At 40.1% G+C, this 25,923-nt stretch overlaps 1 protein-coding gene across 7 annotated transcripts in view; it reads right to left on the bottom strand.

Moving 5' to 3' along the window:
• Positions 1 to 25,923, bottom strand: part of HMGA2 (high mobility group AT-hook 2) — a 163,317-nt gene that overhangs the window by 124,046 nt on the left and 13,348 nt on the right. For 2 of the 7 annotated variants that reach the window (XM_068934889.1, XM_068934868.1), the window contains exon 2: positions 19,652 to 19,926. The exons of 4 other annotated variants lie outside the window; for them this stretch is intronic. The gene's annotated coding sequence lies outside the window, so the exon portion shown is untranslated. Of the gene's footprint in view, positions 1 to 19,651; positions 19,927 to 20,715; positions 20,839 to 25,923 lie in introns of all 7 variants that reach the window. One more of the 7 variants, XM_068934859.1, reaches the window with a different exon arrangement.

Here is a 25,923-nt window from a genome sequence, read left to right as displayed (position 1 = left end):
TTAGTTCCCCTGGTAGGGGTATCTGGCGGGACCACTAGGAGGTGTCACAGCCGATTCAAGCTCAGTTAGTAACTAAGAGAGTCATAGCTGCCCCTGTAACTTCCTCCTCACTCCCATCTTCCCCTGCTTTGGGATGGATATCCACAAGAGAGCACAAGAGAAGGAAACAAATAATTACATTATCCTATAGAACTCCAGAGTGGGCAGAGATGCTGTTGCAGGACTTCTTGCACTGGCTATCTAGATACCTCAAATTATCTTGATACATTATAAGTTCTTAACTGTCTATAGATAGATAAAGAGACATAATCAGGCAAGAGTTACTCCAATCAAACATATGCAAGAGTTGAAGAGCAAGGACTGTGCTGAGGAAACAGCTGAGTTATTTTCTGTGGAGCAGGAAAAGTACACTGCAGACAGATGGGCTAAAGAAAGAGAAATCCTAGAACACTTCTTAAAGCTGAAAATATTCCCCTAGTGTTCTTAATCCAATCACAAGCCTTCCAAAGCTTTGCTTCCCCCCATCCCCAAAAGCAACCAGCTACGGAAGATGGATACAGTCCACCTGTTAAATCTCATAGCTATCAAACAAGTCTTATAGTCCAAACTATACTTTGAAAAATATTGCTTTCCCATCACACCATGAAGAAATCTGAAGGTCCCTACATCCATTCTGTGCATCAAAAGGTTAAGCTGCTGTATGAGATCAAGATTCCAAGCAGAGATTGTAAAGTCTATAGTTTAAAGCATAGCAGCAAATAATTTTTATAACATCCATTAATCTCTTTGAAGCATATTCATGTCTCTGGAAGACAGTGGTACATGCTATTGCTAAAAGCCTGTAGCTCCAAAACTGCTGTCTCTACAGATTCATCCCATATGGGCTATTAATAGTTCCATTAGTCTTTCCTTGAGTAGTTCTAGTAACAATACTATGGTCCAAAGATTTTTACATACAGTCATAAGCAGCTAATCTTCACATGGGAGCAATGCTCTAAACTCACTGTTGGAAAGCTGTTCAGGACAAGAAAGGTCTCAGCGCTTGCAGTGCGCCCAGCACAATGGAGTTCTTGTCCTGCTACGGATATCTGCCTGCAAATTCACTAACATAGTAAGAATTAGCGCTGGCAAAACCCATGCTTTATTGTCAGAAACCTAAATGACTATGTGTCTGTCAGTCATTTGAAACTGTCTCAATTCCTTCCTTATCCAAAAGTTCTTAAATTATAAACCAGTATGATATTGCTGATGGCAACGCTAGGAACACAAACCTGTCTGAGACTAACCAACAACTTGTTCTTATATAATTTATACCTAGATACCTTAATGCAGGTAAGCAATACAGCAACCAGAATTCAGAAAGCCCACCTTCCTGAAGTGGCTAGTGGAAGCAAATAAGCCAGCAACAGCTCCTGGTTTTGTTCCAGCTTCCTCCCAAAAAGAGATGTGGTAACTGTTCCTTCAACAGTTCTGGTCCATCCTCTTTAAGTATGGATTATTGTTCCATCTAGAGCAAACACCAGTGAATTTAACTTCTTCATTAAAGAGAATAATGTGAAGCCACAGGAGTAGAGAAGACCTACTTTCCACCAGCTTTGGTCTGATATTTCAGCTTTGGTCTATCAACAGAAGTATTAATTGTCAATGTTGTTATTATTTTCTGGTAGCATCCATAGCCAGATAGGCATCTTATAAACATAAGATGACACCTGGTTTCTACTATCTATGAGCCTACAAATTCTGAAAATTTTCTACAGAATGCTTGTAGGAACTTCCTACAAGATTAAGAAGAGAATGAAATTTTTTTCCATGCATGATGATTTCAGTGTGAGTGCAGAATTCAACACAGTGATATATCTTACAAAATATTCACGTAGCTCTGCTTACACTTTTAAGCTACTCTGACTTAAAGATTGTCTTAACAACCCATTAATATATTTTTCAGGCCAGAGAAATGTGAAGCGGTGCTATGACAACAGCTTTACAGAGGGACACACCACATTATAGGTAAGAAAACTGGCAGCATTTCAGCAAGAAAGTGAGTCGCAATGCCATTTGAAGTCTTCACCAAAAATTTCACATTGCTAGTACATGTTTTGTAGAAGGTGGCAGAGATGTTTCAGGAGCTATAAGTGGGGTAGATTTATCTCTTTTCACTACCCAGGCTGCATAACTGAGCTGGAACACGGCCCTGGAAGGTGTCATTCAATGGTAAAGGCTGTGGCACAAGATGGTGCTGGAGACCCCTCTCTTCCCTTCTTATGCCCCTGAGTACAATCCCCTCTATCTCACACTCCTTTCTAGGAATCTACTGAATTGGGTCTGTTCTCATCCAGCATTTTTCTGGGGAATGAGAGAGTTGGTACGAAGCTGGAAGCAGGAATGATGGCCCATCTTCAACCCTTCTTCTTCAACCTTCTGGCAGTTGGAGCAGGAAGGGCACTACTCCAACTCAGCAGAAGCGGATGCCTCGCAGGGTCAGCTGTTTAAAAGAAGCCAGGCCAGGTGACACAGAGTAGTCTCAAGATCAGTTGCTTGCATACCACAATGTATTACTGCTAGAAAAGTTTGATGTCACTTACTATTCCATCCAATAGCATGAAGATTTTGTTACTTCACCAAGAGCACTTATAAAAAGGTCATTTCTTATTCTGTAGTTGGTATGATAGCTTGTAGGGGTATAACTGATATACTTCTACCTGATAAACTGACATTGGGTATACCTTATTCTGTTCTTAGAGGGGATCTTTTTCAATCGTGCAATCCACAGCAATCGTGCAATCCACAGCAGCAATAGCGTTTCGCTTCAGAACATAGAATTTCAAGTGGTACCAGAATATCTTCTAGAAAGATATCCCAGTCAGAAAATTACAGGTTAAGTATGCCTTGGAGATTATAAATAGTAACAAAGAACCCCCTTCCCTTGCTCATGTCTTAATTCACCTCCTTTTTCAAAAGCCTGTGGAAGCAGAAGAACCACATCCTGTAAGTCAAAAGGCTCATGCTGTGCACAGTCACTGGGAGTTGTAAAATAACCTATAGATAATTATAACTAACTCCCACCTGTGGAAGTCTGGGGGCTCAGATGGTCTTAACTGGTAATGTATTACACAAGGAAAGAAAACTTTTTTCAAGCTGTGACATTTCCTTCAAGGTCTGCAATGCAGTCTATGTGGTAGTAAGTGTGTCACTGGTTTTATGGTGCTTGCTCACCGCAGACGCATGTATGCATTGAGAAGAGCACAGTCAGGCTACGTCACCCTTCTGCTCAAAGAAGTCCAAAGTTTTTTCCACCCTAGTTCTAATGGAGTACAAGTTACTCCAAAGGGATAGCAGTAAGGGCAAGTTTAAGGCCCTGCCTCTGGGGTAGCAGCAAAGCTTTCCCTTCAGAAGAGATCTCTGGCCAGGGATGGGAGAGCAGACGGTACCATTCAGAAGAATTTTTCTGCCCGTTTCCTCCATCCTTCCTGGAACTCAAAGACCTGCACCACCTCAGAGAGTTCCTTAGTGGAACAGTCTGGCCCTACTGCTGTTAGAGGTTACCCTACACATAAGAATGTCATATATTGGTTAGGTCTCTTACTATTATGGTTCACCAGAGCAGCCAAAGATATTTACCTAGTTAAAGGCTACAATGGGTACTCAAGAACCTGGGAATCTGGATATTCTGTTTCTAGAAGACCACTCCTCCCAGGAGAAGTAGCTTTCGCAAATATCTCCTATATTTGTGGAAAAAAGTTAACTCATTTTCACTAGTCCTTTTTGAATGGACTCCCTCTGGTCTCTGGAACACAAGACAGAAGAGGAGCTTGGACACCTTGAGTGCATGTATCAGGTGGGCCAGGGAGAACTGCAGTTCTTCCACACTTTTCCTTTCATCCAGCTGATGGAACCAAAGAGGCTGCTGCCTGAAATCAGCAATCTGCAGATGGCTGGGATAATGCTGCAGGGAAGTGTAACTGCAACTGACAAACAGGACCCAGAAAAGAACATTAAGGCTCACTCTCAGGCCTTGTCTACACTAGGGAATTTTCCTCCCTCCTCCAAATTCCCACCATTGCTAATATGAATGCAGCTGCACAGTTGTTAGGGATGCTGGGAGCCATAATACAAGAGATTTCATCTCATCAACCATTTGCAGCACTATGTCAATTAACCCTCCTCAGAGCAGGGTTAACTGATACAGTGTTGAAAACGGCTGCTGGAGCCGAAAGCTGTCTATACTAAGGCTCCCATTGTTGCTAACCCTGATGCAGCTGCAGTGGAATCAGCCCATGTGGGATTATTTTAGTAGAAATTCCCCACTCTATAAACAGCTTAAAAATGCAATATAGCCACCTTGTGGGCCAAAACATGCTTTGGCTTCACCTCAACAACTTCGGCTTCACCTCAATAATGAGATTTTTCCTGCAGTCCTTGCAATCCAGAGGGAAGGTATGTTCTGTATGAAATGTTTAGGTGATTTCATCTCAGCAAACTGGTATTCTTGCTGCTTCCTGCCTGCTATTCCTTAGGAGTGCCTCTGCCCATTAGTTTTCACTATCTCTGGACCTACAGATGTACGCAGATAAAGAGGTAATTGTCTGGCAGTGCCTTTTCATTGATTCATACATTCGTTGTTAATTCAAAACTGTGCTATCACTCACAGAAACTTGGTCATTTCTTTCTGTTTTTCATTTCTTTAATGCAGATCTAGTTCTTTGGTTTATGGCTGAGGATTCTTGTTCACCAGCAATTTTGTTTTTTAACTCGTCTATCTCAACAAATAAAACCTTACTTATGCAGAACAGCACTGTGAAGACTCAAGCTGATTTCTAACGGAGTAAAGTCCTCTTCCAAATGAGCTGAAGTGGCTGAATCAGTCCCACTTGTTTCCATATGCTTTAGGAAGCAGTTATGAAACAGGCTGGTGAAATGCATGGGTTTCCCCCCCCACAGAGTGAGATTAATAGTTCAAACAGGCCATCTCTATCCTTCTTCCTCATCTATGACCAACACTAACTACAACAAGTGTTGTTTTGGATTTGTTCTAGTTCTGACAATATTGATCTGACAGATATCAGTAATCAGATTTTTTTAAATGCGCGCAATTTGGAGGTGTGAAAATGCTGAAGCTCAGGGTCAGGAAAAACCTCAGTGAAAGACTCTACTTCACTAAGTCCTTGATTAATGACAGTCAGGTTTCCTTTCATGCATGGCATTTTACGGAGATACATAACATTGCTATATGCAGACTGCTGGCCAACTGCACATGCCTGTAATTATCTACAGAGGTTCAACATACCTGCCCAGAGAAATGGCAAAGAGGTAAGCATGGAAGAGAGAGACACTGTCCACAGCTTACCAGCTGTTGGAGTAAGCTGTAGAGCTCAGCTCAGGGTGCTGGGATGTTAAGCAAAAAAATGATTTGGCAGAAACCTGGATACAGCTGTGAATTTCTAGAAAGGGAAAAGGAACTGGCTGGCTCTTCCTTCATCTCTGTTTCTGCTGCGATGACTGTTTCTCTCTTGCTAGGATCCCTTTGGACAAAGTGAGAGAGTGGGCAGAGTAACTGAGCTGCCTGCAAAGCAGATGGCACAGCAACCCTAGAAGGAAGGAGGAGCAACACAACAACTACGCTTTAGCTCAGACTGAACAGTGGGGATGCATGACAAAGTTCCCAGGTCACAGTTGTCACACAAGGAGCCTGCCACTTGTTGAGCATATTTATACATTTGCTTAAATGGTTCTTGAAAGGTTCTTGAAAGAATGGTAAAAAGTCCCACCCCAAAGCCCAGTGGAACGGGATTTCTTCTCTCCCTCAGCTCCCTTCTCCTTCAATATTAGGCACAGTATCTTGCATGTTTTTATATGAAACTCTGTGATTAAAAGTACTTAAGACTGGCTCATTTTTCTTTGCAATGAGTTCAGTTATTTCCTTTTTATACCTTCCAGAATTTACTACACCATATCTAAATATTGGCTGCAGTCCACATGTTTTAGATCATTTTCTATAATGGTTCTGTTGTTATAGAATCCTTTATGTGTGTGTGTGTGTGTGTGTGTGTGTGTGAGAGAGAGAGAGAGAGAGAGAGAGAGAGAGAGAACAAGCGAGAACGAGAAAGAGAGAGAGAAAGCTAGTGCATATGTTTTGGAAGGGAGGAAGGGTGCATATAATTGTTTGAAAAAAGAAATCAGGGTATTAATTCCATAAGTGATTTCTGAACTGATAACATAAAAGCAGTAAAAATAGTGAGCAGTGAAATTATAGACCTCGGGTGCTTTACCTTGTGTGTGTGGTAAACAATACTTCTGATCCCAGCATGTTACTGTACTATATATATTCTACCAATAAAATGATTCATTCACCTTTTATTGCTATATAATTATTTCAGATCAGATTTATTGTTGTCACATTTCCTCCTTTTTACTTGTATTCTAAATGTAGATCCTTCAATCTGAATCATAAAATGTATTAGTCAATTGAAAGCTATATGAAGATGAAACTAAGGCAGCAGCTGAAAGTCCTTATTCATTACACAAAGAGCTTATTACCTGGTAAAGACCATACAGAGAATGTACACATGTAGGCTACGTTAGACATCCTGGGTACAAGCAAGATTTGATGCCTCATTCAACAAATCATAAGCTCTAACTAAAATAAGCTAAAAGCTTTACCCACATTGTCATAATGTATGAATAAAGCTTATGAAGATTTAACTGAGAATTGCCTCTCCACTGCCAGGACAAGATGAAATCAGTAGCCCTGTCCCAGTGGTCTGCTCCAACTCCTTCCTGTGGCTCCACACGCAGAGGATGCATTTAAATGGTAAATTGACAGCATTCAATCTACTGTGTCTTCCTTCCCTACCTGGACAGTTTTTGTGGACAGCAAGTGTGAGTTAGCTCACACCACATCAGATAAACTAGTTCACACTCACAGCAGGCTGTGTCCCCTCAGGTATGGATTCACAAACGCATGGCAAATTTGCTGCCAACTTCCTTTTAACTTCTTCTTGTAGACAAGTTCCAAGACAGTCTGCAAATGCTGTAAATTGACATCACTTCTTGCAGTGGTGTAGGTTTCCCTTGTAGAGAAATTCTCAACCTCCCACAACAGAACAAATGCAGAAACTCCTGCACTGACTATTCCACTCATGACCCACCCTGTAGAGTACTGAGTCAGGGATTAGGCAGTTCAGAGGGCTGTGTGGATATCCTTTTGTGCTGGAAAGAATTTCATCCCAAAAAAGTATATTTAGTTTCTATAATTTTTCCCCCAAGCCAAGATAATTTTCTGCTCTGGTCTATTAACGATACTCGTATTTTTAATCAGAATTATTTTGTACCGTATTTTCTTTGGAAATAACAGTAATACAGTTTATGTGAAATACAAACAAATGAGGGAACGATTTTTACCTAAATGTATGAATAGCATTTTGCAATTTGTCATTGTGATATATTTATCTTTTGAACTTTAAGTGAGCTCAGCTGAAAAAAATGCTTCTCTTCAGCACATGACTGGAAAATATATTACACCACAGAAGTATATTGCTGTTTCAGTTTAGAAATTAGTGGCTAAATATAATTTTCCACTATACTTACTTTCACAAAGTATGTAGTAAATTATTTACATTACAGTAAATTCTTAGTACTTATTCCAAAAGGTGTTAAAATCGGCATTCCCACTCAAATTAATGGATATTTTGTAAGTGTGCATTAAAACTAAGATCCTTAAGATCTTTTGTTGCCTGCTCAAGTCCTAAAACCACTGTAATATGGCTTGAACGAAACAAAGCTGAACCCTGGGCGAAGGAGAAGAAACCAGTATGGAGTGGAAAGATATAGGCTGGCCAGTGAAGCAATGACAGTTTATAGCAGCTGAAAATCTAGGTCTGATATCTATCTTACACCCATCTCTTTCTAGTGGCAGAGCATATGTTACTATGTGTAATCACTCTAATCAAAACTCCTCATCGATTAAGAGATGCCTACTATATTGCCCTGCCTATCCAGCTGGGCAAGCTGCATAACTTACTCCAGTGGCAACACAGGGTTATTTGCTGCAGCAACTCCCCAGTTTCATGAGCAGAACTGTGCATGAGCAATATGCTGAGGCACCCTGGAAGCGCCGACTGCACTGCGCATGTGCACAGGTAAGTCGCTCCCTGCTTCTGGGCTGCCCCAGGGAACAGGGCCACCAGGAGCAAGCTGCTGCCACAGAAGCAAAATCATTCAGCCTGCTCCTCACTCACAACCTCTCTTCTTTCCCCAGGGTGGCTTGGGAACAGGGAGGAGAGCTGGCTGCAAGCTGGACAAACTCTTCCGGCAATGGCAGCTGCTCCCAGCCGCCATTTTGCCCAGGGGTCATTTGCCTGTCACATCTCAGACATGTAACCATCATGTGATGGGAGAGCAGCCAAGCAGCCATCAGGAAAGGCTGGGGCCGGGTGGGAGCTGCTGCTGTTGCTGCCAGAACAATTCATCTGACACACAGCCCATTCCTTACACACTCCAGAGCTGTACCCAGGAAAGAAGGCTGCTGGGAACAGGCTGCGGGCCTGATAAATTGTCCTGTCTGCCACAAAAGCCTGCAGTCCATAGGGTGAGCACCTGTTTCCTACACAGCGAACAGTCATCATGTTTCCAAACTGTTCAGTTTCTGTGGTAATTAGATTACTTTTTGTCCGTCTTCCCCATGTGCATATATGGACTACAAAGCGGGGTCCAAGGTTTATAGCACCGGTTTGGAGCTCAGGAAACAGAGAATCCTCCTTTCACATAACAAAGGGTTCCTGTGTGACCTTGGGGAAACCGCATACACTCAGATCCTTGAAGGTGTTTAGATGCCTACCTCCCACTGAGTAGAGCAGGAATGAAAAGTCCGTGTCCTGTTAGGAAAAAGCAGATGGAAGTACTCCCTATCTTCAAGGTATATTATGAAGATGAAGATATTTCTGGCCTACAAAAACTAGGGTAATGGCAGTCATTCAAAATTTATATATATGAGAGAGAGTAGTGCAACACTGCAAAAAGCTGTATGATTACCTAAGGCAAAGAAATATCTTTAAATATTTTTAGCTGTGACTCAAAATAGTAAAAAGATGTTCAAACAGATCTTCATACATAAGTTCTATCTGAAAATATTTCTCCCCTTTTTTATTTTTTTGAATAATGATATTAGTAAGAGTCCATTATATAATCACAAGAAAATTAAAACTCTCCAGGGCATGATCTTAGTTGTGTAATTAACTGGGGTGGTTAAAAGTACAAAGTAAACCTGAAGCAAAATTTGTACCAGAACCACACCTCATTATGTTTAATTGCCTAAGTCTGTCATAAATAGAGATGTTTATTACACATCTGCCATTTAAAGTACGTATTACATGCACTGTTATATTTTATTTAGATTTAAAAATTTAAAAACACACAATGACAAGCTGTGTTACTATTAACACATGCCTCAGGGACCAGGGGTGCACATACACATTGTGCCTTAGGTTATATTCCAGTTCAGCCACTCCAGAGTTACAAATCGTTTACAGAATTATACTGTGTAATTAGTGTGCCTGATTTCAGTCCAAAGAAAGAGTTTCATTGGTGTGAACGAACAATCAAGCCCTGTATATCCATTCACACTTATTAGACCAAACTTTGTAGTCTATCCTTACAGCACCACTCACTCCTCTGCTTTCAAAAGCAAATGTCACTAAAAACTCCAGAGCTTCCCAAATGAAAAGCAGTTATTTTCTTTCCTTATGATTATTTCCTTATTTTTTTCTTCACAGCAGCAGTGATTCGGTAAGGACTCAACTATATGGGTGGAAAGGGCATAAGAGGGTGCACCAGTTACATCCTTCTCAATTCTTCTTCCTTCAGGTTTGCTTTCCTGATTAGACTGCCCTCCTGGACTAGCTCCAGGGCTGGCTTTGAAGAAATCTTTCACAGCAAGGCTTTCACAAAAAATCATCTTGTCCAGGATCTCCATGGAATGTATAATTAACTCTTGATGTTGTCAATAGTGTTCCTCAGATCAATGGCAAAGGCAGTTAACCTTTAATACCTACCCTACTGGACTTTTCTGTAGCATTTCATATTACAGATCACCTGGCAGTCCTGACTGGTTTCTAAAAGGCTGAAATAGCAAATATGTATGCTCCAAAATGAGTCAGGCCCTTCCCTTCAGACCAAACCCAGGAAACTATAAAGCCCAGCACCACCTTCATCTCCTGCTCCTCACCTGAGGAGTCTTTCAAGGCTTAGTCTTTGCCTGATCTGTCAATCTGTAAGACCTGTCAAGAGGGAAATAGTTGAAACACTAGCAGTTCACAAAGCCTGTCTAGCTCTGTATTTCTCTTCATCAAATGCAAACAGCAGAATATCCCAAATTCCTTGATACCACCCTATAATCCAGATCTCTGCATAAAGCAATTGGCAAAAACTGAACCCAAGCTGTTCCAAGGTGATTCGGGTAGAAAGAGGGAAGCATCTGAAATAATTTCCATACCAGCAACATTCTCTACCACAGAAGGCATCTGTCCCCAGCTTTTAACTTAGTCCAGAACCTTGGGGTCACTTCAAACACCAAAATCACTCTAGCAGAAGAAAAGAATTAAAATGGTTTCTGAGCTAATCAGAAGATTTCAACGCTTTCTATCAGCCTGAGTTCTCGGTTCTCTGCTTGCTCATGATTGCCAGGACTAGTTATTGCTTACAGCTAAATCCCATGCACTGAGAAAGCTCCACTTGATTAAGAATTAAGACACGAAACGTACCCGACCGTCTGTCCATGAACAGTGGTCTATCACTGCTTCACAACACTGATCCTTATCATCTGACAGATTACTTCTTCCTTGGTGGTGTGTCCTCTTCGGACAGCTGTGTTCTGCTAGAACTATGAGACTGTTAATCAGTTAGAGGGGGAGGCCCACGAAAGCAAGTTTCTTAGGAAAATGGCAGAAAATACATAGAAAGTTCATTCTTACAATAAAGTCTCCATCTTAGTTACATTGGAAGTAATGAAAAACTTGCATCTTTGATGAAGTTCTCTCTCAAGAAGGCCTACGCAGAGTAACGGTACACCTCTGGCTCAGGAACTCCCTGCACTGCAAGTCACTGGAAGCTAAGAAGCACCACTAAATGCTTGCCCTGCTCTCATACTCTTCCGTAGATATGAGCCACTATTAGCCACTATTGTGGACAAGTTGCTTGGCTAGATGGGCCTTTGGTTTGAAGCAGCAAGGATGCTGTTACGTTCTTACACACACTAATGGGAGCAGATAAACTTTTGCTCAGATAAATCAAGGTTGTTATTTCTATGTTTAAATACTTAGATACTGTTACTGTGATGTAAGCAATATGAGCACAGTAATAAACAGATAAAGCTTTTAGCTCCTATTCAGTCAAAATCCTCCATTTTTATTGGCATGAGCTTGGGAAGACTAGGCTATTCACCAGCAGAAATTCACATCATCCCAAAGAGGTATTAATAAAAGCCTTTATCCCACATATTGAGACTTTCAAGCTATCATCCACACATTCATTTAATTCATGCAAAATTTTAATATTGAAATTGCTTTTGACTTCAACAACAGCTGAAGTGGTCTTAGTGGGGGACACTGATGGAGGGGAAAAAAGAACAGGAGACAGAAGAAGGAAGTGTTTTGGCAGGGCAAGTTGAGACAGGCATGTAAGGCATGATGCATACAAAACTAAGTTTTACTTTTCCCACTCATGGAAATATTTGAGTTTTATTGATGATGTTTTTCATGCATTTTTTTCTTGCACTTTTAAAGTTAGACTACCTTCATACCACAAGTACAACTGCCAGGTCTGATGGAAGGAAACAAATACATTTTAACACATTAGAAACTCCTTAATATGATCCAAAGCAGCTTTTCAATGCAGCATTTTGATGTACAGCAGTTCAATGGCAGTTGTAGGGTCTATTTCCATTTGATTGAGCAAGTCTAACAACTATTACTTTAGAGATTCTCAGTTCTCTTGTGAAATAAAATTTTACATTACTTGATAGTTTAAAGTGGATACCAGAAATTTAACATAGATCTAGGCAGAATATTGTTCATCCTATCCATCTCAGAGATGATACTCCATACTTATGGGGAAAAGATAAATGATTTGTTGTAGGAAGATGGTGTTTGCAAGAATTTTCTTTGGTATGTATGGCTGCTTGAGTTTGGTTCAGTTTCTGTTCTTGCTTTTTCTGACCAAAAGCAAGTCACTCCAAACAAGAATCAGTAGAATGTATGCAACATACCCCTTGTGTCTCTAGTCTCTAAATGTATGGTCTATAAAGATACGTATTTCAAAGAAAATCTAAACTCTCACTGATTTTCTTCTGTCTTTTTCTTTCAAGCCAAATATTTAAACTTCTATGAGTCTGGTAGCAAATGTTTAAAATACAAAAATATAAATAGCAGTTTAACATACAATTACATTACTGATTTATAACAGAATAGTTTCTATTCACAAAAGGTTAAAATGGTACTACATACATGTTAGAGCAGAACAAGTAGAAACTTATTTTGCTTTCTGACAAAGTATAAAGTAATATTTGCCCAGTAACACTAGTACAGATGTTCTCATTGAGTTGAGTAAGATCCCTAATATATAAACATCAGACATTTGAATTTTAGATTATTTCAAGTGTGCACGTCCTTTAAAACAAAATGTATTTATCTGGAATTCTTAGTCTGACAGACTGAACACTCTCACAAATGTATGAACTTTTTGCAAAGTCAAAAAATGTAGATGCAACATTCATACATTAATTGGCATAGCTAAATAATGGAGTAACAGAGCTGCAAGGAATATAATACTCTCCTATTTCCAAGCAGTCTATCTCACTCAAACCAAGACGGCTTATCTTCACAGAGAACTCTATACTTCACAGGCTAAGTACTTTGGCCAAAACCCAGTCGAGTGGGTAATTCTGTTCTCTTCAGTGGGGGTTAGCCACATGCCTAAAATTAAGCAGGAGATTATGTGCTTTGCTGGACAGAATGCAGAATACTACAGATCTTTGCAAATTCCCATCTGAATATATTGATACAGTGTATTTTATTTTGTTGTATAGGGCTGCATAGATTTGAAAAGGTAGACTAAAGAGGGAAACAGAAGAAACAGAAAAACTAGGTCCAAACAGTTGAATTGGCCCTGGTTTTGATCCACAAGCAACCACCAATCTTTTTTTGCAGGATTCTGCTGCTGCTGCAATCAGCAGAGAGGATCAGCTGAAGTGATCTTAGTTTTGAAGATAAGTGTCGTTAGAAAGATTATTTCTCTTGCATCGGTACCTCAGTTATGTTAACATTTAGGGTAAGCTGCAAGGGTCCACTAGTTTTGCAGGATTTGGGGTGCCTCAACACAGACAGCATGGTGAAGACTGCTCAGCACTGGGATATTTGGGAAAGGCAACTTGCTTTTGATGTCAGGATTTGGTCATTTATTTTGCTCTGTGGGGAGGACAAGCTTCTCAGAGTTGTATAACTTTAAAAGAAACCCCTAGTACGTTCTGCAAAATGGATGGCACACCACCACCAACTACGTTAAGCCTGCTCTTCTAAAGAAATAATCCATCAATTTCAACTGTATTTGAAAGAACAGATCTCAAAAATAACTAGGCTCCTGCAAGTAAATGAGAAGGAGCTAAATGATTGCTCCAACAGAGGGATTTATTGGGCAGAATTCAGGTGTAATGTGTTAAATTTGACAGCAGCCCCATTAGTCAATCAATACAAATGACTGACTGGCCATTCAGAGCATGCACAGTTCCAGGATTCCTGCAAAACTCCTCTTTTTGCATGGTAGGGGAAATCAAATGTGGGATTGTTTGCAGCAAAAAGGAGAAAGGGAATGAGAGGATAACTGACACCAACAGAAAAAATCAGGCTTCATTAGCTGCTCACAGAACAATGCATACGGTTACTCCAAATTTAGCAATTGTTTAAAACTTTAGATAGTAAGTGCTATAGATGTAGAATCAGTACAGTAGCAGTAAGAGTAGGAGAGTATGGGAAACAGTATGAACAAGGCAAAATGGGTTCATACAGATCAGTGTCTATGAGTAGCAGCTCCAGTTGTAGAAAGTACATTTCTGTTCACACTGGAAGGAATAGAACAGTATACACAGAAGAGAAATATTTATTGGATGCAGGAAATATGATGTTACAAAAAGTAATGAAAAAGAGTTATTAAAAGGGATATTAGAGAAGCCAAACCACATTTATGTATGCATTTCCTCTAGGAAGAAGTTTTACAGCATTTGAAATCTAAGATTTGTCTCTCACCAGAAGTAATCAAAGTTTCTCATGGATTTCCACAGACACAGAACAACACACTGGGATATGGCGCTCAAGTAGAAGGTAGTAAAAGGGGTAGCCACACCGAGATGCGGAGTTACTGGTAGCTCGGCTCTGAGAGTCCAGTAGGTTTTTCACAACAGTTCTCATTTTGGGATTAATTCCAATCAGTTTTGCGTTTCTGTTCATTTCTGCAATGCTGCTTACTTTCCTGAGGTGTTTCTTTGAGAGAAATGCCTCAAAAACACGCAGGGGGAACATTAGACCAAAGTCATAGTCTTTTGGCTGTTCTTCTCTCCTCTAGGGTCAAGCTTTGCAAGGAGAGACATCTAGAAGAAGAACTGAGTCTAATTCCTTCACTATAGTGCTAAGGATTTTAGTAAAACAGTGAAATAAATCTCTCTAGATCAAGCAATACTGTCTCTCTCGACAGATTTGAAGAAGTGAATATCTTGGGGCCAAAACTTAAAGTTTTTACTTGGTTCTTGGGCAGAACTTAGTCTGTTTCAACAGCTTTGCCTGAAGAATAACTCCAAGATACAGCTCTCAAAAGATACTAAGTATCTTAAAGCTTATTTTAAATGCAAGGAAGATTCTTCAGGCCCAAATATATTCTCATGCTTCCCAAATTAACTCTTCCAGGGTCGAAAGGAGAGATCATCATAACTCTTTATGCAAAAAACTCAAACATCATTATTTAAGCCTGGGAATGCTGGTTAAGGGGAACACTCTTTTGCTTTGAGGTTCTAGAAAAATGTAAACAAAAGCCGTAATTTGTGGGCTTGGGGATTGATCAAGTTTTCAGAGTGCAAAATAGCCCTGTAGGAATCTGGTGGATGTATCTGAAATCACTGTAGAGAAGCAATTTGATCCTGTTTTAAATGTAATTAAAGTCTTTTGCATCTCCACCAAAACCTCCAAAACCCTGGAGCTCTCCGATGGTTTACCCTCTGGGGAGAACACACAGATATGAATTTTAATAGTGTCTTTTAGTAATGTGGTGGATAAAGACAAATTGATTACAGCAGTCTGGAAAAAGGCAGGTGATGCATTACTAGGGCCACTGGGTTCATGTTTTCCCAGACATGGTGAAGGCCACCCAGATCGTAAAAGAAAGTTGATATCGTTAAGAACTAACTTCTATGATTTGGAGCTTGATATGGCTTTCTTGTTTCCAGCTACACTGTGGATTACATCAAAAGAAAAATAAGATGTATGGTCCAAATTCTGTCGTGTACACAAGATCAAATCTGGGCTAAAACCTATGACATCAATAGCTTTGCTCTAGATTTACACCCATGCACTGTGTAGATTTACACCCATGAAAAAGCAGTACAATAACAATCTGATTACAATAATGCATAGCATTATTTAATATCTAGAGAAACATGAAAACAAAAGAGAGCGAAAGTCTAAGAAATCTGAACTTTGATAGAAGTGTTTCTGTGTAATTAGCATGTAATACTGGACAGAACAAACTGTAGAAGCCCCTTATGATGTTACTTGTGCTTGGTCTAAAAGGGCACAGTTGTTTGAAATTTGCTTCCTAGAGAATGCCACGCTTGCACTCTGATGGGATATAAAGTGGGTGTACTGTGACACAGTAGGTTCCTTGCACTCTTATTTCCTTCTAGCCTGTTTGGACGTATTTTGGGACAATTTGAAAATACGCATGTGGTTAGAAAAGACACTCCGCTGACATGCATGAAAATTAGAGCAGATAACAATTCTTCTGTTGCTTAATCCTCTAGTTTTGTCCATTGTCTAATTTTGTTGATTAGCATTTTAGATGTGTAGATATATGTACACAAATGCAAGCATGCACACACAGATAAGATCTGTATGTGATATGCTTTCACATCTAGGCAATTTTCAGTACTAGAGCCAGTCTGTAGTTTACCACAAAGCCAGGCATTCAGTGTGCTGAGGAGCCTCACTCACTCCAGTGTTCCACAATATTAGCCTAGGTTTGAAAAAGAATGTGGATCTAATCTAAAGGGGGACTAACTCCATACAGAGAAGAGGCCCTGAAAAGCTCTGCTGAGCTGCAGCTAGCTGGAAAAGCTAAGGCACCTCTGTCTATGCCATGGAGAAGACTGAAACTTCTGCTTTTCCAGATGTGCAGGACTATTGTTTATCAGGACCAGAACTAACGCATGTATGAGAAACACTGACAGAATTCGATGTCTCGCAAAACGTAGTGTCAACTACCATTGTTTTTTAAAACAAGCAGAGAGAGAAATCCTGAGTTTTCATCTCAGAACCATTCATATGTTTAAGTTAATTTTTAGGTTGAACAGTCCTTGGCTAAAATACAGCAGCCACACTGACAGCAGCGAATGGAACCTTCTTAACCATTAGCACAAAGCCATGCTTGGCCTTAGACTTTCTCCAAAACTCTTATTTACATTTTGCAACAGCACAACCCTAACAGCAGGAATGAGGAAAGCCCTCCTTCCAGTAGTCTTTAATCTAGTGGTTAAAGCACTCTGCTGGAAGACAACTCTCTTGGGTGTTGAATCTCCACCAACAGAGCTGGGCATTGACCTTGGTCTCTTGTATCATAGGTGCGTGCTCAAACTGTTATACCAAAAGCAAGATAGGTAGCTACAGCACTGGTGCCTCATTTAAAAAAAAAAAAAAAAAAAAAAAAAAAAAGGGAGCCATGCTGCATTCCTGACAGATGAAGGGTGTTGATGATCTCCTTCAGGAAGTACCAGGCTGTAGATGCAGAGTGAACGGAAACAGTTCCTGTGCCCTTGAATGAGATTCCCTGGGGGGCAGTTCTCAAGATTTATCTCCATTCTTCAAATTTCTGATCTGGCCAATTCTAAGCACTCAAGAGCTCAGCTTACCACCTATTTTGGGTCTCAGCTCTTCCCCATGTCTCCATGTACTGTAGAGGGAGCCTAGGCATCTAGCACAGAGTCCTGAGGAGCAGATGTCAAAAGACTGGTGTTGTAAGAGTCAACTTTTGGGCACCTAAGTCCCCAATGGATCTGGCCTTCTGGATCTGCGAACTAATTCCAAACACCACACCAAAACTCTAAATTCTTTAGGTCATGCTGGGCAGAGCAATGCCCGCATACCTAAAAGAAAGTCTAGGTCTTCTTTTAAAAGGTATACTGGCTTAGCTGACCAGTATAAAGGTATATTATAAAGGTATGCTGGCTTAGCTGACCTCATCTGCAAGTTGAAGGTAGCAGGGGAATCTAGTCGCCTTCTCTTGTCCACTCAAGGAACTTGGGATACAAATAGGCAGATATTTAGTTTTATTTGATTCTGAGTACTTCCATGCAAGGTCTGAAAGCCTCCTCAGGTCTGTAATGTGGATTTTAATTCCGAGTTACAAGTCATCCTTATGTCTTTATACAAATCCTATTTTTTGGTCCACATATGAGCTTACAAAGCTCAGCTAGTACACTGTAAGTTAGTATTCATCTTTTGATCAAAAGCTCATATTGTTGAGCAAACATACAACAGTTTGTTTTTACAAATACTCTGTTATGGAGTGCTAGTTCTGCATCAACCTTTTTTGCTTAATAATGTATAATATAGCTACCCACCTCTAAAATAGCAGAATGGGAACATCCTGTAACAGGCACCAGGGTACAGGAAACAAGATGGTATAGATGTTCACATATGCAATAGAGGGAATCTTTGACTTGAGCAGCCAAATGGGGAGAGGAGACTGCTAGGCACACAAACATCATGTAAGAACAGACAGTACTTCTCATAGGTTTATAAGACCAGAACTTACCGTCTTCAGAGAATGACTGAAGAAACAAATGAGAGCAATTGAAATAGTACTGTGTAATATCTGTTTGTTATGTATGGTATCATTTTACAATAATTTGCAATCTGACAAAGTTCATATAATTAATACTGTGATACAGTTAACAAAGTATAACAACAAAAAACAACACACAAGAAAAACGTCCCCATGACTTACAGATGCAAGAATACGGGTTCCCCACATAGTTGTGAGAAAGAGTGTAGGCATTACATGCTTTTCCTTTTTTCTCTTTTTGCTTTTGAGATGAAGCATAGACTGATTCCTACTATATCCTTTCCAGCCCTGGAGAGCTGGACTTGTCCAAGAACTAACCATAACATGATAGTCTAGGCTGCCACTGTTTATCGGTGTTGCCAGAAACACTGACAAAAGTGCCATACCATGGCTTCAAAAATAGCAGGAACTAACTAATGAACATGCCATAATGAACATTGTGGAATGTGATGATTAGAACAATGCCCTATTTAGTAGGATAGCCTGTCTCCAAGCATGTCAAAAACTGATGAGGAACTAAGAAACCTAACAGGAGGAAACTATAGGTCACCTGTGCTCAATTAACTATTCAGATCAGCCACTAACAACTTCCATTAGAAAGAGTTCAGTTTCGCCCTGAAGCATGAGGGTTTGTCTTTTCTACAGCTCTTGTTCTTTGTTTACTTTTTAAAACTGAATATACATAGTTATTTATGCTTAAGTTTTTTGTCTGAATCTTATGGTAATGAGGTTATTTTGCTGTTTACTGCATTAAGTAATATCTTGCTCCCTTTACAGATGAGTGCGTGTCCTTCAATTACAGTATTGAGACAGCAAGCAGAAGCATCTTATTGGTCTTCCCTGCATTGTTCACTGTTGCATACAATTTGCCAAAAAGACATACAATAAACAGTTCCTATCTTGTCATTTTCCTTGGCTGAATCTCCCATCTGAAAGCCTTTCTACTCTACTACCAGCTTTCAAAAGCTATCCAAGACTCTGAAAATTCACTGATGCAACACTATTGTTGACAGAAGCCTAACAAGAGCAAAATTAGTCAACTGAGAGTACTCCTGAACTATGAGAGGTAGAATCAGAGATCTGTTATAGAAGACAGCAACAGATATGATACAATTCTGTAGTATGGTTTGCATATGATGAACTAGCTGTTCCAAAAGCCAGTATTCTTTCATAAGCTGCCAAAGCTGGCTGAAGGGAGTATCCAGTCAAAGACTGTAACTTAGGACCAGTTTTCCAAATGCTTAGACAGTTTCTGACATGTACAGGTAGCAGTAAAGAGAGGTATATTCATATTTCACAGAGCTCAGGTTGAATTCAAACATCGATGAGGGTCTCCTGAAAATTCTTTGCGGAGTTTGCATATACATTTTTTCCCTTTGACTATCTCTGCAATAATCTGCAAGGAATTCTTTGTTTGCTCCATGTGGAAATTTTTGGTTAAACTGGTTTATGTTTACACAATCAGAATTGGTGAAGAGACAGAGGGAAAGTATGAGAACTGATGCACAGCAAAGAGCACACAATGAAGTACCAACATTCGTTGACACCAACAAAGCCTTACCCATTAGCCTTTGTTTATTCTCCCCCATGTAGCATGTGCTCTGTCTTCTCATTTTTCACAGTCTAACAGATGGGTGAACTGAGAGGATCTATCTCTATAAAACAGGGAATCCATTTTAGTAGGTTGACTGAGTTAGTTGGCTAGTCCTCCCTTTGGAGCAATTTGCTAACAGCAGAGTGTATCCAGCAAAATGTAGTTCTTCACACAGACCTCCCAAGTTGTCCCATTTCTCCATCAGAGTAACTTTTGTGGGGCCTGGGGAAGGGAGAGTCTTTCTGTGAAAATAAAAATAAAAATGCCATGTCTAGGTGGAACCCTTGAAAAATTCCACAGAAGAAAATCTCATTATGAACCCTTTCCCTACACACTGTACGGCTAATCCGAAATATTAAAGAGGGAGACAGAACAGAGCAATAGGGTCAAGAATGCAGGGCTCAGAGTAAGGGAAATCTGGATTCTCTTCCTATCTCTTGCTCAGGCTTTCTAGATCTTCAGCAAGACACATACCTCCTGTGCCTTACTTTCTCCTCTGGAAATAATAATGGGTTAATTTTACTGATATCCCTCCCAGAACCATCTGAAGGCATTATTCAGTAGTGTTTATAAACATTTCTGAATCATGGATTTTTGAAGCAAAGTAAGTATGGCACAGACTTCAAATGGGTAGTGCAATGCACAAGACAACGATAAACTAGCAAGCTTAACCCTAATGGATTTACTCTGTATGGTGTTCAATGCTCCACTCCAAGATGCCATCTGCATGTTTTCTTCAATATACATATACTGTAAAATCTATCTTAGATCCACTGACTGGGCTGTCCATTGGCAGGAACTGAACATGTTTGGTTGGCATCTGTTTTGAAGGTTTCTAAACTTTGCTAGTTCCCCCAGAGAACTGCACTCACTTTAGTCAATCATTAAAGCTATCAAGAGGAAAGGTATACAAAGCCAGTTTTAGTGCTGTTAAAAAGGTTATATGGGGGTGTGCATCTGACTTGGCTCTCAGAAAAATAAAATGGTTTAGTGGGGAGGGGGGGGTGTCCTTAGAAGTGTAATTTACGTACCTGGAGTACTAAGCTGTTTGTCTCTGTGTTCCTTAAAACCTGTTTTGCAACTCTGAAAACGCACACAGGAATATTTCCAGAGTAAGGATATGCTGTGGTCTTCCATCAGTTCTATAAGTGAGACTGAAAAATACCAGGTTCTCACTATTTCTTTGCTCTAATGCTTGTTTTAATAAAGATATGAGTTCTAGGAGCCCTGTATGACTTCATGCATTTTTTTTTCCAGAAGTAATGATAAAGAACTAACATGAAAAGACCAGCCCAAACCAAATCTTTGAGCTGGGAGATGAACCAGATAATTTAGACATGTATTTGCCAATTCATTCCTATTTGTGCTTGCAAATTTTTGGCAGTGTAAGTGCTCATTTGAGTTCCCAAATGCCCATACAACTGGATATCTCAAAAGCACAACCCAATGAATGGGCAATTTTTCAAGAACAAAGGAAACCAAAAAGCAGCATTCTGTTTGGCTTTGAAGCTGTAGAGCATCTATGAATCAACATGGCTGAGTGGGAGCAACTTTTTAATTCATTTAATTTTATTTTTAAGAAAAACATTTGCATACAGAATTTTTCAGGAGGTATGTTAGTCAAAATGTATTGTGCTTCCTTAGAAAAAGCCAGAGAGGGAGAAAATGAACTGCAACTTTCCCTGGGCTTCTACAATATTGCAGCTGCTCTCAATTAAAGTGAGCGGTGGTTTCTAGGGACTATATCTATGGTATTTATCTTCCAACCATTTCTTTATTATTTTGCAATGATTTCATGAATTGCAATTGCAGCTCAATAAAGGGGTGTTACAGTAGTGACCATATTGTCTGCATATTTCTTCCGCTGAGAATCCCCAATGTGCATTATGTTACTTTCAAAGATTTAAGGTATGACTATCTATAAAGTACCAGAACATGAACAAGAGTTAAATAAGGAAACTTTGGTCAAAAAAATGCATGCCCACCACATCCATAGAAAGCACCCTATGTTGAGGGACAAGAGGAGAGAGAACTTAAGTGCTCTCAGGAGTCTGGAAGAAGATGCCTGGCAAATCACTTTCACGGGGTTAGGCACAATGGAAAATGTTACACACAGAAAAATCCTTGTATTTAAAACTCCAAGTAACTGATGAGGTTTCACCCTGCTGCATCATTCTTTCCATGCCACTTCCTCTGAAGTTAATGGGGGACTTCCATGCAACTTAGTGACTGACTTGGGCATTAAAATGCAAGAGTTAAAAAGGAACATTTTGTTTGCACAGGATGAAATCCACTGATCAATTCTAATTCCATCCCAAATGGTTCCTGAAAGCCGGTCTATTCACATTTGTCTATTTTCTATTTGTCACTTGAAATCACCGGCGAAGGCATTCAATGGGCTGTCAGAAGACCTGTGTTATACCCTGTCTCTGCTTTGGGCTTCTTTCCTGACTCTGGATGAATTTTTACTTTTACCAGCCCTGTATGAAAGGGATGGTCACAGTCACAATTCCTTCCCTTTCCACAGTATTAACAAATTGTTATTCCTCTGTTCGGATGCACAGTACAGCTAGGCAGCTCTATTAGCTGCTGAGTAAGGAAGAAATAATCATCTTACATTTATAATGTAAGGCAAAGAGGAGGCTCAAAAACAGGAGTAAGTATCTAGAGCTCCACACTCCATCAGCCCACATTGCCAGCTGTTACCCTCAGATGCAGCTCAAAGGATCCAAAGAGTGCGCACCTACTGGCTGTCTGGGCTATAGTATGCTCAGCCCTATGCGTGCCCTATATGAACAGAATCTCAGTGCTTGCAGGCTCCGGAGCGCACGGGTGCTCAGGCTGAAGTGACCTTTTCAGACAAGGGGTTACAATGAGCATAGGTGGTGAGTCTGAGCTTGAGAGCCAGCTGAGCTTGTCACTTGGATGATAGTGCAGATATATCTCAAAAATCCAGTCAGGTTTACCCCCTGCTAGGACTACAATGCCAGTTACAGAATATAAAACAACATAAAAATCAAATCTCCAAACCCTGTAGTGGACGCAATCATACCATGAAAAAATGATTTCTCAGAATGGTTTAGTCCATTTTGAAAACTGCTTTTAAAGAGTCCTGCCAGCAAAACCTCAGAAATGTCAACAAACCCATCATTTGACCAATATGAGATTTGTAAAACACTGTACTAGTTTGGTTCACAGAGCTTAAAAGGAAAGGGTTAGTCTACAAACATTTTCCCCAATATAAATATAAATTAACCAGAGTATTTGGTCAGAAGACAAGGTAGTAAACATGCCCATATAATTAGTCATTCTCATCTTTGCATAATTCAAAACATTCTCTTTCCACACGGCAGTCACTACAGGAAAAAGGTAGGGACTACAGGTTACCAATGGGCAGGGATGAGAGTGCTCTAGCATTTCAAGGTAACTATTGCTAGCCAGCCTAATATACAAAAGATCACACTTTACACTTGCATGCTGCACTATTCTATATCAATACTGGAACAATAAGTTATAAATAGAGCACAGCATATAACAGTTTCTCCTGTGCTGTAGCTAAAATATTTTGGACGATGCAGTAGTTGGAAACCTCTATATTCCAGAGAAAGAGCCAAGCAGCAGAAACAGGGAAAGCAGCAGAGTCTGTAGTTCAGGATGTCCCTGTCTATTTTTTGTAAGTACTTCACACAATCGCAGCCAGTGCTCCTTAACTCTAGCCAACTCTTGTTATTTTGTATCCTGTGGCATCAGCCCTGAGAATTCAGCAGACTACTAAACTGATGTCTCATAATCTCAGGAGCTGAAGTACTGAAAAAAGCAAAAGGAACAGAGAGAAATTTGTATTAACAGATGTATTTTACAACTAAGGATCATCAAACCATGACATAGCTTTAACTACCCAGAATTCTCTTGATTATGATGATCCCATAAAATGTGGTCCAAGTAAAAAATAGCAGCATTATATATAAGATGGAAAGCAAATGACTGAAATTTTTGAACTTGAAGCCGCTGGTAGAACAGAATGATTGCTTTTGAGAGCGGATCTCCTACTTGGCTAGATATAGTCCTTTGTAATGTTTCACTGCATGATTAGGCGGTTTGAAAGAATCAAATGTCTGAGGAGTGACTTCCCTTTAAAAACACTGGCCTAGATGCTCTCCTCTACTGGAAGGAGCACAGGAGGCAAAGCAAACTAGGATAGGGCCTTGCATCCTCTCTAGTACCATGGAACAAAATTTTGTACTAGCAAGTCTTGATAACAGTTCTGTTTTGAACATAGGCTACTAATTACTTAACAATAGCCACCATCAGTATAGGCTTTTCCGTTATTTTCATTATGGCTTCTTTCCTCAGGCCTCCATCTCACATTGCTCTCCACACTGTCCAGCTCTCCAGCCTGACCTTCCAGCTCCCTGAGGATGGCTCTCGGCTTCTCAACTCCTTTGAAAACTGCAAGACCATCTGCAGAACTCTATGGAGAAGATGAGCACCACAGTCTAGTCCTTTGAGTGCTACTGTTAGGGGCCACTGGCTGACTCAGGCAAGAACTACTGAATGCCTGATACGTGCAAACATTTTGGCTAGAAGTACTAATAGAAAACAAAGGAGAAAAACAAGGAGAAGAATTAAAAAGACAAATCCCCAATTCTTTGGCACCTCTACTGAAAGTGAGCTTGAAATTCCATGGATGCCAAATTCCTGAGACCTTTCAATAAGTGACTATAAATTCTCCAAGGCAGAAGAAAATGAAGTGTGGTGACTGTAAAACACTCTTTCTGTGAAGTCTCTCCACAAATATACTACGGGATTAGCTTTGAAGAAAAGGAAGTAGCCCGACGGAACAAGGTACTTTTCATTATCACATGGACGCCCCTGGGGATGCAAGAGAGAGAATATTATCTCTACTTTATGACTGCATCTGAGTTGGAGGAGAAATCCACAGAATTGTACATAAAATCCATGGTGTCCAATGAAGAAGGGCTTGATTGAGTTTGTCTTCTTATGCATTTTCTGCCTATTCCCACTGACAACACATTTCTCCATGACTTGGACCTCTCAGGACTCTCTGCATATGTTTTTCTAAGGACCATGTATCTTGTGAGCGTAGAAAATGGGAACTAACAGTTTCCTCCTGATGCTGTAGAGAACTGTAGATTTCTGCATCAACCACAATGATGAAAATTAATGAATTCGTCCATCATATCACGACTCACCTGAACAAATGCAAACACCTACAATGTGGAAGCCTACCTCAGATTTAATAGTTGAGACTGCTTTATTAATCAATGGAAAGAAAGAAGGCATACATCATCTCGTTCGAAAATAAACACCTAAAATAATGTTGAGGAATTGTGCTCTGAAAGTATCTCTTTCTCTCCTAAAAAGGAGCCTGGCGTAACTCTCTCAGATGTGAAAGGCTCCACTACAGACATACCAAAATAGGGGAGGTGAATCCCAACCCTGTGTTTAATGTAAGTCTGCCAAGTGCTGACACATTAAACATAGAGCAACAGGGAAGGCTCTGGATACTGCTGATGAGTTTTCTTGTCTAAATAGCACCTTTTGTAAGTTTGTATTTTTAATACAATGACTAAAATTGAGTAAAAGTAATGCCATTTTTCACACTGATATGGAAAGTTAAAGTACTGGCATCAGACCTAAACTCCAAACCTTTGCTAGCAGGTACTAGTCATACTCCTATGTGGATGAGAGATGGGGATGAACAAGTCTGTCTCATGAAGGTTCAACAGCAGCAGGGTGAACAGAACAGAAAGAATAAACAGTGTTGAGCCCTTGGAGTGAGCACAACAACCTCCTAACAGCAGGGAGAATTTTCTAGCACTCTCAAAATGGCGGCAAGATAACAGGTTCCCTAAACAAACCATGTTTTGGCAACCCTGGCTCAAGAGAAAGAGAAATCAAGCCAGAAGAACTTTCACAACATGACAGCACCTAACTGCGGACCTTTGCAAGTCAACAACTCATAGACTTTCTAAAGTCCACCTTTATGTACTGTATAGTGTAAAAAAATGAACAAGACAGGCCAGGAGGGGCAAAGAGGGAAAACAAGAACAGTCCATTTGCCTACAGATTGAAAACAAAGGGAGCTGGTTTTTCACATACTAAAGTCACACTGTGAAATTGCATGCCCTAGGATATTGTGGAAGGTAAAAGCTTATTAGACAAATGTATAGGGAAAGGAATTCAATGAGAACTTTTAAACAGAAAGACACAGCTCC

This window comes from Struthio camelus, chromosome 1 (genome assembly GCF_040807025.1).
Source record: "Struthio camelus isolate bStrCam1 chromosome 1, bStrCam1.hap1, whole genome shotgun sequence".
In the NCBI taxonomy this organism is placed as follows: Eukaryota; Metazoa; Chordata; class Aves; order Struthioniformes; family Struthionidae; genus Struthio; species Struthio camelus.
This window is presented reverse-complemented; position numbering and strand designations above follow the sequence as displayed.